Below are 14,485 nucleotides of genomic sequence, written 5' to 3' on the forward strand. Positions count from 1 at the left end.
GATCTTTGTCCAATATCCACAATCAATGCAGCTGGTTTTAGAAACTTAATTGAGGTTGTGTGTCTCCGTTACCAAATTCCATCAAAACACGATTTTCCTAGGAAAGCAATTCCTCACTTCTACCAGAAGGTTTGAAAAAAATTAATTATTGGGCAACAAAATGCCATTCTACCCACTGCACACTTAACCACAGATATGTGGAGAAGAGGAACTGGGCATATTAAAGATTATATGACTGTGACAACCTACTGGGTTGGTGAATCACCTTTAGAAGCAGGAACAGCAGCAGCATGTACCCAACAACGTCAGATTTTTCAGAGGCAGGCTACTCTGTGTATCACCGGCTTTACTAAGAGGCATACCGCTGACAACCTGTTTGAAAAACTAAGGGATGTCATTGCAACATGGCTTATCCCATTTGGACTCTCTTCAGGATATGTCATTTCTGATAACACCACCAATATTGTGAGAGCATTACAGTTGGATGAATTCCATCACATTCCCTGTTTTGCTCACACAATCAACTTGGTGGCACAGAGCTTTCTGAAAACGGACAGGAACATGCAGGAGATGCTGTCTGTGGCCCGAAAAATTTTGGGACATTTTCAGCATTCTGCAACAGCATGTGGGAGATTGCAGAAGTTACAAGAACAATTTCATTTGCCCTGCCACCAACTTAGGTGGCAGGGCAACTGACTCAAGAGGTGGTAACAAGGTGGAATTCCATCCTTTATATGCTTGTGAGGATGGAGGAACATCGAAAAGCCATCCACGCTTACTCCACAAGCACCTTGATGATCCAGTTTGTAAAAGAACTTAGTACCACTGATCCAGTCGAACAGCTCAAGTATGAGAGGTAGAGGGTACCTGTTCTTTAAGGTAATGGCATTTAATTGCCGATTGTTTATGCAGGGTCGAAGAGAACAGTCTTTCTTCTTTACAAGAAAGATGCTCCTGCCGGAGAGGAGGATTTTCTGATGAAACCTCATTTCAAATTTTCAGTAATATATTGAGACCTAGCTTTGGTTTCAGGAAGAGTGAGAGGGTAGATAATCCACTTGGGAATGGGTTTTGCAGGTATGTGGTCAATAGGGCAGTCCCACGGGCAATAAGGTGGAAGTCTCTCCGAAGCAGTTTTGTTGAATACATCGTATAACTACTTACAATGTAGGTTCTGGAGAAGTGATAATACAAGAGGTGGCAGACTTGTTGGCAGAGTTTAAGCATTGTTTATGGCACTGTCCTCAAGAGATAACTTGAGTGTAGGGTCAGTCAAATTGAGATGAATGGGTTCTAAGCAAAGGAAGTCCCAAAATGATGGGATTAATGGACTGAGGCAATACCAAAATATATTTACTATGGGAAGTGGGATTTATTAGAAATTGACCTCCATGAAATACTTTTGTGACAAATCACAACTACTAATAGAGGTCATTGATTGACTCCTTGTTACATGATGTTGAAAAGTTACACCATTTAAGGAGAATTTAGGATACCTCCCTGTTATAATTATCTATACTTAGGGATGCTTGGGCTCGGTTTTCAGAGAACTGAGCCCACACGAACTTTGCAGATCCGAGTATCGAGTTGAGCCAGCTTGGTACAATTGCGCACCCTCAGAAGTGAAAACAAGGCAAAACGTCATTGTTGTGTCGTCGGATCTTGCGAGTTTTGGATTCTACCGCCCTCCACGGACATCCAGCGCCATTTCACAGAGAGACACAGAACGGGTAGCAGGGTTGTTGCCAGTCTCCAGTGCAGTTGGACAGCGTCGTTAATGAAAGAGAAAGCGGAGGGGTGGCAATGCTCTTGGCAGTTTACAGTGACATTGTACTGTGCCATGGCTCACCCACAAACAGGTGAGGTGGCAGTTTTCAGTGCTGAAAGACACATTATAGGGCTGGCAGTGTAAATAAAAGTCTACAGTCACACTTGTACTGTGTCATCAAAATTAATTCACATCTGTCCACAGAAGACCAGGAGCATCAAGCAGCTGCTGGCACCATTCATGATTATGGTAATCCCTCTACGTTATCTGCTAAAGCTTATGTTTAAGTGCATAGGGCCTGATTCATTAAGGATCTTAACTTGAGAAACTTCTTATTTCAGTCTCCTGGACAAAACCATGTTGCAATGCAAGGGGTGCAAATTACTATTTTGCTTTGCACATAAATTAAATACTGACTGTTTTTTCATGTAGCACACAAATATCAACTTTAAATTTCAGTGTACAAATAAGCTATCAAGTATTTGTGTGCTACATGAAAAAACTGTCAGTATTTGACTTATGTGCAAAACAAAATAGTAATTTACTCCCCTTGCATTGTATCATGGTTTTGTCCAGGAGACTGAAATAAGAAGTTTCTCAAGTTAAGATCCTTAATGAATCAGGCCCATAGTGTTTATAAGTCCAGGAAACAAAAATGTAAAAAAGCACCTTTTGCCTTGGTAAAGAAAAAAACAACTGTAATCCATTCAAATTAAAGTGCTAAAAAAAATCAAATTGCCAAAATGCCATTCTAACATGCAGTGGCAAGGAAGGAATCAGGCCTTCGTCTTCCTCTATGTCACGGGCACTAGGAGTCTTTGCCCAGGATATCACCAGATGTAGTCTTACCAGAGTAGTGTATGCACACAGTGGTCTTCTGGTAGCAGGGTGACTAGCGGAACAGGAGAATCAGCAGATGGTGAGAGGATGCTCGAGGAAAGTCTATGACTAGCAGTAACAGGTTATGGATTAGACAATATGAACACGAGGATCTTGATGGACGTGAAGACGTGAGGAAAGTCAGTGGTTTGCGTACAGCAAGTTGTACCACTGCTATAGTGAGAGGAATGTCCAGGGATAGATAGGAGGTACTGAAGTCAGTGGTCTGCGTACAGCAAGTTGTACCACTGCTTGTAATGATGGGACAGGTTCCAGGTGCAAGTAGGTAACGGGGAAGTCAGTGGTCTGTGTATAGCAAGTTGTACCACTGCTTATAGTGAGGAAACTTGTAACTGGTGCCAATAGGAAACAGGGAGTCAGTGGTCTGCGTTCATCAAGTTGTATTACTGCATATATATGTGAGGATAGGCACTAGGGTAGATGAATGGAGCATCAAAGGTAACACGGAGAGCACAAGGAACTTGATTCCAATGGTATATATAATACAATAGCAAAAGACTAGCGCTGCTTGGAGATACAAAGTCACTACTGAGATCCAGGACATATGAGACAAAGTCAATAGCATCTATAACTTTGTGAGATAGAGGACTCCGTAGATGAGCAAAACACAGTCCAAGCGGATATGCAATAAACTGGTAAAGTCAATAAAAGATAAGCATACCGCGGTTCAGTTGAGCAGGCTGTCACGAGAGAAACACAGAGATAGCTGAGCGGCTGAACGCCGACACGAGTAGAGACCACAGGAGAGTGGTAGCGGTAATCCGTGTCTGTGAAGCACACAGACAGAGAACATAACACGAGAGGAGCAATGATGATTCTTGCGGAGGTCAGCAGGAATAGTAGACACGATGAAACACAGGAGAGTTGAAGCGGTCTGGCAACCGGCAATGCAGTAGACAGGAATCAGCTACGACCGAAGACACGATGAACACAGGAGAGTTGAAGCGGTCTGGAAACCGGTAGTGCAGTAGTGAGGAATCAGCTGGGACTGAAGACACGATGAAACACAGGAGAGTTGAAGCGGTCTGGGAATCGGTAATGCAGTAGCGAGGAATCAGCTGGAACTGAAGACACAATGAAACACAGGAGAGTTGAAGCGGTCTGGAAACCAGTAATGCCGTAGCGAGGAATCAGCTGGAACTGAAGACACGATGAAACACAGGAGAGTTGAAGCGGTCTGGAAACCAGCAAGGCAGTAGCGAGGAATCAGCTGGAGCTGAAGACACGAGGAAACACAGGAACACCTTCAGAGACTCACAGGGAATGAGACTCCAAGATCAGGCAACGAGGTATTGACCACAGGTGCTTTAAATAGGGAGTGTTGCCTGATCAGCCAATTAACTAAAAGCAACAGGTCTGAAGAGTTCATAGAGGCTGCGCATGCGCAGACCATCAGGATGGCGGTCGGCCACGGTTCCTAACAATGGGAGAAGAGGCACTCACAGTCCAGTGAGTGACACTCTATGAGTGCTAGTTCTGCAACTGTCAGTGAGTCATCTTCTTGTAAGGTCAGTCATGAGAATACAAGACCTTGTCATTCTGACTTAAAAAATGGTGCCCAAATACTTTTATGTGTAAAAGTCAAGCTGGAAGAAAACAGTAAGGCATTAGAAGAAACAATATGTTCAGATTCAGATATGACACAAATCCCTGAGGAGAGTCTATCCACGAGTGCTAGGTGTAAGCCTGACATTTCTGATACTGTATTTATAAATAAGCCTCCTTTCACCATTTCTGCAGATGTGTGGATGAGCAGCCTAAGTGTAGCCGGTGATACACAAATTGAGGGTGCCAATTTGGAACTGCAACAGGATGAGGGGGATATTTGTGTAGCTGACGATGGCGCTAATGAGGATATTGATGAGGATGATGTTTTTTGTGGAAGTCCATCACCAGTGGAAGCAGTTCTTGCACGTGATAGAAGGCCATTGTCATGCCTGGGCATAAGACCAAAATATCCACCTCTTATGTGTGGATTTATTTTTACCAAAATCCTGACAACAGTTGTCTAGCCATTTGTAGCGTTTGTAATGCAGTAGAGGTAGAGGTAGGAACCTTAACCATCTAGGAACATCATCCATGTTACGCAATTTGAAGCGAGTTCATGGTAAGCTGTTGGGAAAATCTCAAACTTATTGCTAAAACAATAACAACAAGCAGTCCAGCATCAGCTACCTCCCTTCTCTCACCTGGATCCCAGGCATTTGCAATCTACACCCGCTGCACCACCATGATCATTATCCTCTGTAGCGATCGGAGTTAGTCCTGCATCCAAGTTGCTAAGGCTAGATGACTCCTCCACTATCCTGGATTCCTCAGAATAATTCTTGAGCATTAGTCTCGCCGCTGCTGCTGCTGCAGACCAAGAAGAAGACTACTAGTAGTTTACAGCAATTGACTGTCAAACAATCCTTTGCAAGAGAAAGCAAGTGTGAAAGCTGTTACCCAGTCGCAAAGGAGATCACAGACGCCATGATGACTATGCTAGTATTAGATTTGCACCCAATATCACTATTAATGCAGCTGGTTATAGACAGTTAATTGAGGTTTGCTGTCCCTGTTATCAAATTCTATCACCACACTATTTTACAAGAAAAGCTATTCCTCAGCTGTACAAGAAGGTTCAGAAAATTTTTATAATTGTGCTACAAAATGCCATTCTACACACTATCTATCTAACCACAGAAAAGTGGAAAAGCGGAATTGGGCAAACTAAAGATTATATGACTGTGACAGCCCACTAGGTTGGTGATTCACCATCACCAGCAGGAACAGCAGCAGCATGTAACCAACTACGTCACATTTTTCAGAGGTAGGCATACCGCTGACAATCTGTTACAAAAACTAAGGGATGTCTTTGCAACATGGCTTATCCCGCTTTGACTCTCCTCAGAATATGTCATTTCCTATAATGCCACCAATATTGTGAGAGCATTACAGCTGGGTGAATTCCATCACATACCCTGTTTTGTTCACACAATCACCTTGGTGGTGCAGAGCTTTTTGAAAAATGACAGGGAAATGCAGGAGATGTTGTCTGTAGCCCATAAAATATATGGACATGGGGGCGTGGCCTGGCAGCCATCGTGAGTGGCAGCAATAGAGGAGAGCTCCGTTAACATCGGCTTAATTTGGACCTGAAAAATCCCCTTCTGCCCTTCTGACCTGCAGGAGTGGGATCCAGAACCTCTCTGGACCAGGGTGAGACTGGGTCTGCCTTTGCTGAGGGCTACAACAGCCCCAACGGAGGCGCACGGAGGCCCCGCATAGCCACCCACTTCATTGCTGGTCCCCGCCTTCTTGACTTCTTACCACCTTTACCTGTCCCCACCGGCGGCCCTGGCACACAAAGAGGGAGACCCTTACCTGGTCCGACATTGGTGCATCCTGCGGCCTCCACCTAGCGCCTCATCTGCGGTCTCCAGCTCCAGCGGTGACCAGTCAGCAGCACTTCCGGTCCCGGCGTGGGACTTCCGGTCGGCGGGTCCCCGCAGAAAGCCAGCCTGCAGTGAGTGTGTGACGGGCGTCGCGCTCCTGGACTTCCCTGCCTGCCCTCTGGGGTCTCCGCTGGCTCCCGTCAGAGCTTTCTGCCCATCGGTGCGCCGACAACGATCCCCGCGGCCTACTTCCGGTAGAGGCCTGGGACTGAGGTTAGAGCCGCCCTGCAGATCATCTCCTTCCGGTACCGCGGCGGGACTTCCGGTCGGCCTGAAGTGAGCGGAGCTGGCACCTAGTCAACGGGACCTCCACAGCAAGGTATCTCCGCTACCCCTTCTTTACTGCACGGCCAGCACTCTCCACAAAAACGTCTCCTGCAGGCCCCTCTCATCCCACCCCCGCTTTCTCCCTACTATATTTGACACGCAGCTGTCCACATCACTACAACACTCCCTCCACTACCCCAGACTTCCTCCCCTGCGAGTTCTCCAGTGGTCTGAATGAAGTAATATCTGTTGGGTAAGAACAGCTGGAACACAGAGAATTACACAGCAGTGTCCCTACAAAAAATATATAAAAAGGGTCTTACAACAGTCACTGGCGGTGGGAAAAAGAGGGATCAGTGCTCTGTATTTAGGAGAACTGCCCGGATTGTGGAAGACAAAGTCTGTGCTCTCCTCCAAATATAATCCACCAGGGCAAACTGTATAATATTGAAGTTGCAGGGGCATCTGTGATTTTAATTTCCTCCTGATTGCCCAGCTCGAATTACCCATGTTCTAATTCTACTTGACTCGTGGGAGCGGGTCATTCTCTGTAGTACTACCCCGAAAGTAACCACACCACTTCTGCTGTTATTCACTCTATCCGATAGTGTAATCGTTTGAAGCAATCATGTCACACAAACCAAAGAAGAACCCTCCACCTCAAACACCTGGTATGTTTTCCAGAAGCGGAAAGGCTGCCCTACCGTCTACCTCTGCCCCGGCATCTCCGAGTTCTGATACTGACACTCCGCAGCCCTCTATGGCTGATATAGTGAAACAAGTGAAGACCACTATTCAGTCAGAACTTCGGGCCTTAGTTACAGAGTTACGCACTGAAATCGCTGCCCTGGGTGTTCGCACCGACTCTCTGGAAAAAACAACTACCGATCTCTGTGTCTTCCAAACCCAAACTGACCAGGATATAGTAGCTATTCGGGCCGACTTGGACTCTCTCAAAGAACAGTTTGAGGACCAAGAAAACCGCTCCCGTCGGAACAACATTAGGCTCAAGAATGTTCCAGAGTCGATCACATCTGAGGAACTACCTCCATATTTGCAGGGTCTATTCACTTCTTTGGTTCCAGACCTACCTCCTGACGATTTCCGCTTAGACCGTGCACATCGGGCTCTCCGACCTAGGCCCCAGCCCTCTCAACCTCCTAGAGATGTCATCATACGCCTTCATTATTACTCCACCAAAGAGAAGATTCTCGTCGCTGCTCGGGACCATCGAGACCTTTCCTACTCCGGGACTAATCCTCTCTTCTTCCAGGACCTCTCTCCTATCACATTGAAGAAACGTCGTGACCTAGCTGACATCACCCAACGCCTACGTTCGGCCGGCATCCGATATCGCTGGGGGTTCCCCTTTCAGCTTTCTTTCTCCCATGATAACCATGCATACTCAATCAAGACCCCGGAACAAGGTCGGGACCTGTTACAAACTCTGAAATTCCCAGATCTCCCGAGCTCATCCTCTACCTCGTCTGCAGCGACCCGTAAACGACCTCCTCAAGCTGAATGGTCTTCTACGTAAATATTGCTAATTTAAATGTTCTTTATCCTATTGTTCCGTATTTGTTACTCTTGATATAATACTTCCAGTGTGTATCCTATGTTTTACTGTTTACATTTGCTCGGGGTCTTGCCCTGACGGGGAGGATCCGAAGACTCTACTCCCACTTGTCCCTGGGCCACTCTCGGGCCACTTGCCCTTACCCACCGGCTCTCCCCCCGAATGGCTAGACCTCTGACCAAACTCACCGTTTATAACTTAGGAGGCGATCCCACATGTTTCACACTCTGTTAAAGCTATGTTAGTCCATTTCCCTTTTGGATTTGCTTATTTATCTCGTTTTCCTAAGATTTGCAACAACACATGATGCTGTACTACACCTGTCCATTGTTTAGCATATAACTATATATGTATATATATATCTATATATAAGCTGTCCATACACCTTGTTATTCCTCCTCTTGAGGGAGGCTGCCATTTCGACGGACATTGAGCGGCGAGGTTTCGCCTCTGTGTAATGGTTTTCTATTTAGATTCCACTCAGTTGCTGCTGGGTGGCCGTCGACATGGTTTTGTTCCACTCCTATGTTCTTTGTAGATTTAACATAATTCATAATCTACTTGTTTTTCACCGTGGTGATCTTTACTCAGTTTTTTGTTATTTTACTTGTGTTTGGTTTACTTGTAAAATGTTTCATTGTTTCTCATTGGGTAGTCTCACTACTCCTTACTTGACCTGCTATCCCGCTCCCACGACCTCTTAGCGGTCGATTTTTCCGTTCATTTTTGGCTGTCCATGCCTTGCCCCCCTTTTCCGGTACCTATGTTGTGCCTCTCGTTTCAAATTCGGACTGGCTTCCCTTCGGGGAAATTGGTCTCCCTCTTTTCCTTTTCTATCCCCTTCCTGTCCCTATTCACTAGCCCTCTCACTCGCTCCAAGCCCCCAGACCCGCCATGACTCTCAAAATTATCTCCCTCAATACTAATGGCCTCAATTCTCCCACCAAACGCACAATGGCCCTTCAGCACTTTAAACGTCTTAAGGCAGATCTCGTTTTCTTACAGGAAACACACTTCAAGATCCCCCACCCTCAATTGACATGCAAGACATACCCTCATACTTACTATGCATCCTCTGATTGTAAACAAAGAGGTACTGCCATCCTCATACATCGCAACACTCCTTTCTCACTGGAATCTCAATACTCTGACCCTCTAGGCAGATATCTAATTCTGGTTGGATCTCTAGGTCGCGCCAAGCTCACATTAGTGTCCCTATACGCTCCTAGTGTGGGGCAGGGTGCCTTTTTTCCCGCATTTTTTGAACAACTTGGCTCCATATCTCAAGGTCAAATAATTGTAGGTGGCGACTTCAATTCCACCCTGGTCCCCGGGATGGACCGCTCCTCTATCTCCTCCTCCTATTCCTCCGCTCACCGAGAATCTAAAACTCTGGTATCCCTACTCAAATCTTATGACTTCTACGATGCTTGGCGCCTCGCTCACCCCTCTGGCAGACAATACACTCACTATTCAGCTCCACACAACATCCACACTCGCATTGACCTCATTCTTATAGATCGCCTTACCACCCAGCAACTTATTGATTCCGACATCCTTCCGGTTAGCTGGTCGGACCATGCTCTGGTCCTGCTCGAAATCGCCTTCCCCCGTCCGCGCTCTTCTCCCCCAAAATGGCGATTGGATGACTCCCTACTTCTAAAACCCGATCAGATCTCTTCCATTTCCGAATCCATTAAGGAATTTATCTCTCTGAACTCCTCACCAGATATTTCGCCTTCCATTCTCTGGGAAGCACACAAAGCCTCCATACGCGGCACACTTATTGGGCTTTCCGCCTCACGCCGCAAAGCTGAACTCTCTCGCATCGCGGATCTCGAATCACAAATCGCAGCTCTAACGGCACTACACGAGCGCTTTCCGAAACGCAAGACCCGACTCAAGCTGAGTGCTCTTCGCGGGCAGTTACAACATATTCTCTCCAAAAAGGCGGCCAAAACTCTTGGTTGGCTCCATCAGAAGTTCTACGAGAGAGGAGATAGAGCGGACAGACTCTTAGCCCAGAAGCTACGAGATAAGCGCACCCGCAACCGTATTGACTCTATCAAGAACCAATCCGGAGTTCTCACCTATGATCCCAAACAAATAGCCGACACCTTTAGAGACTTTTACACTTCTCTCTATAACCTCCCCTCTCAAATTTCTGACCCGGTATCCTTACACTCTAAAATTAATGACTTTTTATCCTCAATTGCCCTGCCCTCACTTACCACATCACAATCTGATTTCCTTAACAAACCGTTTACTGCCGATGAAATTGCCCAAACCATCAAAGAACTCAAAAACTCTTCAGCCCCCGGCCCCGACGGCTTCACGGCCGTGTACTATAAAAGTTTTTCCAACTTCCTTATGCCCATGATTCTCGAGCTCTTCAACGCCATACTCCTCGGCTCTAAGTTTGATCAGGCTACAACTCGGGCAGACATTGTGGTTATACCCAAGCCTGGACGCGACCCTCAACTCTGCGGAAATTATAGACCTATTTCCCTGCTTAATGTTGACCTCAAATTATTTGCAAAACTCCTCGCTAATCGCCTGAACTCAGTCATCACCTCTCTCGTTCATCCCGATCAGGTCGGTTTTATTCCGGGCCGCCAGGCATCGGATAACACCCGGCGAGCAATTGATCTGACCTACGTCTCCAACTCACGCAAAATCCCCACCCTACTTATAGCTTTAGATGCGGAGAAGGCTTTTGATAGGGTGGCCTGGCCTTATATGCAGCGGACCCTCGAGGTCATGGGCCTGAAGGGCCCCTTCCTTCGGGGCGTTGCCTCCCTGTACTTTAACCCGACCGCTTCCGTCCTGGCTAATGGCTTTCAGTCCTCTCCCTTTGAAATCCGAAATGGTACGCGTCAAGGGTGCCCATTATCCCCACTTATCTTCGCACTTATGATTGAACCTCTCGCTCGTAAAATCCGTATTAATCCTGACATCTCCGGTGTTTGTGTGGGTCCCTCCGAACATAAAATATCTCTATATGCGGACGATATTCTTTTGTCAATCACAAACCCTATCATATCTCTTCCAAACCTACTCAAGGACATTACTCTCTTTGGCACTCTTTCCAATTATAAAATCAATGCCTCCAAATCAGAAATCCTGGACCTCAACATCCCCTCTACTCTTCTATCAACCCTTAAATCCAGCTATGATTTTAGATGGCAACCCCACAAACTAAAATATCTCGGGATCTATCTTACTAGACTCTATGATCAATTGTACGCGGCAAACTTCCCCTCTTTATTCTCGGCCATTAAGGCTGACCTTTTAAAGTGGGATAAACTCATTATCTCCTGGACTGGCAGAATAAATTCCCTTAAAATGAACATCCTCCCTCGACTTCTATACCTGTTTCAGACCTTACCCCTCAAAATCCCTGCTAACTCCTTTAAGCTCCTTCAACAAATGGCCACCAAATTTATTTGGTCTGCTAGGAAGCCTAGAATTCGCATGCAGATTCTCCACAAATCTATTCAAGATGGGGGCCTGGGCGTTCCTCACTTTCTCAAATATTATCGCGCTACTCACCTCACCCAGTGTGTTCTTCTTCACTCTCCTCCAGGACAGCGAGTTTGGGTCGACATTGAATCCGCTCTCTCAGACACTATCTCGCCCTCCTCGCTTCTTTGGCTTAAACCCCAACATCGGCCTCCTTCCTCACGTCTCCCCCCTCCATTAGTATTCTCACTGACCTCTTGGACCCACACAGTCTCCTCATATAATTTAGCTCCCAACTCATGGCGCATGACGCCTCTCTGGAACAACCCCGCCTTTCCCCCTGGACTCCGCCCTATTCAATTTTCTCACTGGACGCGTTGTGGCATCAACTTCCTCTCCGACATCAGGCCATTGCCAATCTTTCCATCTTTCACCGATATTCAAACGCGATTTCGTATCCCTTCGCCCTGCTTCTTTCAATACCTACAACTTCGGCATTTCTATAACTCTATCCGGTGTACAGTCGCGGATATACATCTAACTTCTCCCTTGGTCTCTTTCTGTAGCCTTCGCTCCTCTTCTCAGGGCTGATTTCCACATTCTACCGCCTCATGGTAAAATATAATTGCCCCCCTAAAGATTCTCATGAGCTCAAGTGGGAGGAGGACATGGGGGAGTCACTCCCTCCCGGAGAATGGGTTAAGATTCGCCTGAATCTCTCTAAGACCTCTATTTGCATCAAGATCAGCGAAAACAGTCGCAAGATCTTTTACCGCTGGTATCTGGTCCCTCACCGTCTCCATATGATATACCCAGACTCCTCATCGCTATGCTGGCGCCAATGCGGTCGGGAAGGTACCCTGTCTCACATATGGTGGCACTGTCCAAAACTACTTCCTTTCTGGAAGTCGGTCCATCGGTTAATTTTTGATATCACTCAGATCTCCCTTCCGCCATCTCTGTCGTATTCCTTACTTCCGCGCTCTATTCCCAAGATATCAAAACCAACTCAGAAACTCATCACACATATACTCAGTGCTGCTAGATGCCAAATTGCTCTATTTTGGAAAAATCCGAGCCCTCCCTCTCTGCCATCGGTTATTAACCGCACATGGCAGGTTTACCACATGGAGTATATGACTAGCATTCTCCGTCACACCCCCGTTCAATTTAACAAGGTCTGGAGTCCTTGGACTGAGTATTACGGAGCCTCCTCCCCTCTCGCATTTTAAGGCCCTCAAGCCCCTACTATCATTCCTAAACCGTGTCATGGTTCTCCACCTTCTCCTCATTTCACTTTTCCTTGCTTTGGCTAGTGATTCCCCCCGTCCCTCTCACCCCTATTCTTTCCTCTCTCTTTCCCCTCCCTTCTCTCCTCTCTAAATCTATTTTTGCTTCTTCATATCATTAATAATATACTGTTTATATTTCGTGGAAACTTTGTTGCAGCTATCTGTCACCTGTATTGCCTGTTTCCCTTTTTGTCTGTTTGGAAAAACTCAATAAAATATCTTTTCAAAAAAAAAAAAAAATATATGGACATTTCCACCATTCTGCAACAGCATGTAGGAGATTACAGCAGCTACAAGAACAATTTAATTTGCCCTGCCACCAACTGAAGCAAGAGGTGGTGACAAGGTGATTTCCACCCTTTATATGCTTGTGGGGATGGAGGAACAGCGAAAAGCCATCCATGCTTACTCCACAAGCCACATGACATTGGGAAAGGAGGGGGAATGTATTTTACTCAAGCGCAGTGAAGAATACTTTCCATGTTGTGCAGGGTGCTGAAACCATTCAAAGTAGTCACCTGTGAAGTGAGTGCAGACACTGCTAGCTTGAGCAAAGTGATTCCCTTAATTAGACTTTTGGAAAAGCAGCTTGAGAAACTGAAGGAGGAGATTAAACAAAGCAATTCCGCTAAGTATGTCGGATTTGTAGATCAAGTACTTTATTCACTTCGTCAGGATCCAAGAGTTATCAAAATCTTAAAATCGAATCACTACATTTTGGTGACTGTGCTTGATCCTAGGTTTAGGAGCTATGTCTTCTCTTTGTTTCCAACTAACCAAGATCTCAAGCGATCCAAGGAGCTCTTGGTGAGTAAGATGACAGCTCAAGTGTTACGTGACAGGATGACGTCTCCTCGTTCAATTTCTAAAATGCTGCTAGGAAAAAACCTAGCTTTCCCAAGAGATCCAGGGATGATACAGATGGGTCAGGACAACATTTTGACATCTGTTCTTGTCTAAAAGAATTGACCAAAATTCGTGACACCGCTGCCTACTATCAACATCCAAAGAATGGTGGAGTATTATTATTTATTTTTTAAAGACAAAAGTTTTATTAACAAAGAACAACGTTTCTTGCAGAAGTAATGTTAGCAGCATTAATGTCTAAATAGACGTGTATAGCATGAATGTCTAAATAGACGTGTATATGTATTACTCAAACCTCCAACTTTGCTGCTGTTTCATCAGTATTGCACAAAGTGTTTGTATCCTGCACCTTACGTCAAAGGTACCTAGCTATATTATATTTTTTGGGGACTGGGTAGATTCAGAGCTTAGTGATGATCTTGCTTTTTGCTGTGAATGTCAATGAATAGCTCTTTTTAGTGCATTGTCTGGAACAAGATCTGATATACTCATGCCAGAGTGATCACAGCCAATTTTTGGACACCTGGCGGATTTACCCTTCTGAAGTTAGTTTTCAGTGATCCATTCAATTGCTTCTCTCTCATACGTGTGACCACATACTTTGTTTTCACTGGGTTCCCCATCCCCAACTGTGTTATAGGCGTGCTCTGGGTGACTGCGATCTCCTCACCTTCATCTTCCAAAGCTTAGTCTGCAACAGCTGGTGACACACCTATTTGTTTTTTCAGGTCTCTTGGCTGTTCTTTAAACTGGACATATTTATCGTCCTGCCTTAGGGCCTCCTCTGTATTATTCTTCTGAAGCGCAGTTCTCTCATGTACAAGCTCTCTTAAATCTGTGATCTCATCCAATGGGTCACGTTTTAACTTAAGTACGTTCTCCTCGATTGCATCTATATTGGTTTAAATCTCTTTCC

Source organism: Mixophyes fleayi, chromosome 11 (genome assembly GCF_038048845.1).
Source record: "Mixophyes fleayi isolate aMixFle1 chromosome 11, aMixFle1.hap1, whole genome shotgun sequence".
In the NCBI taxonomy this organism is placed as follows: Eukaryota; Metazoa; Chordata; class Amphibia; order Anura; family Limnodynastidae; genus Mixophyes; species Mixophyes fleayi.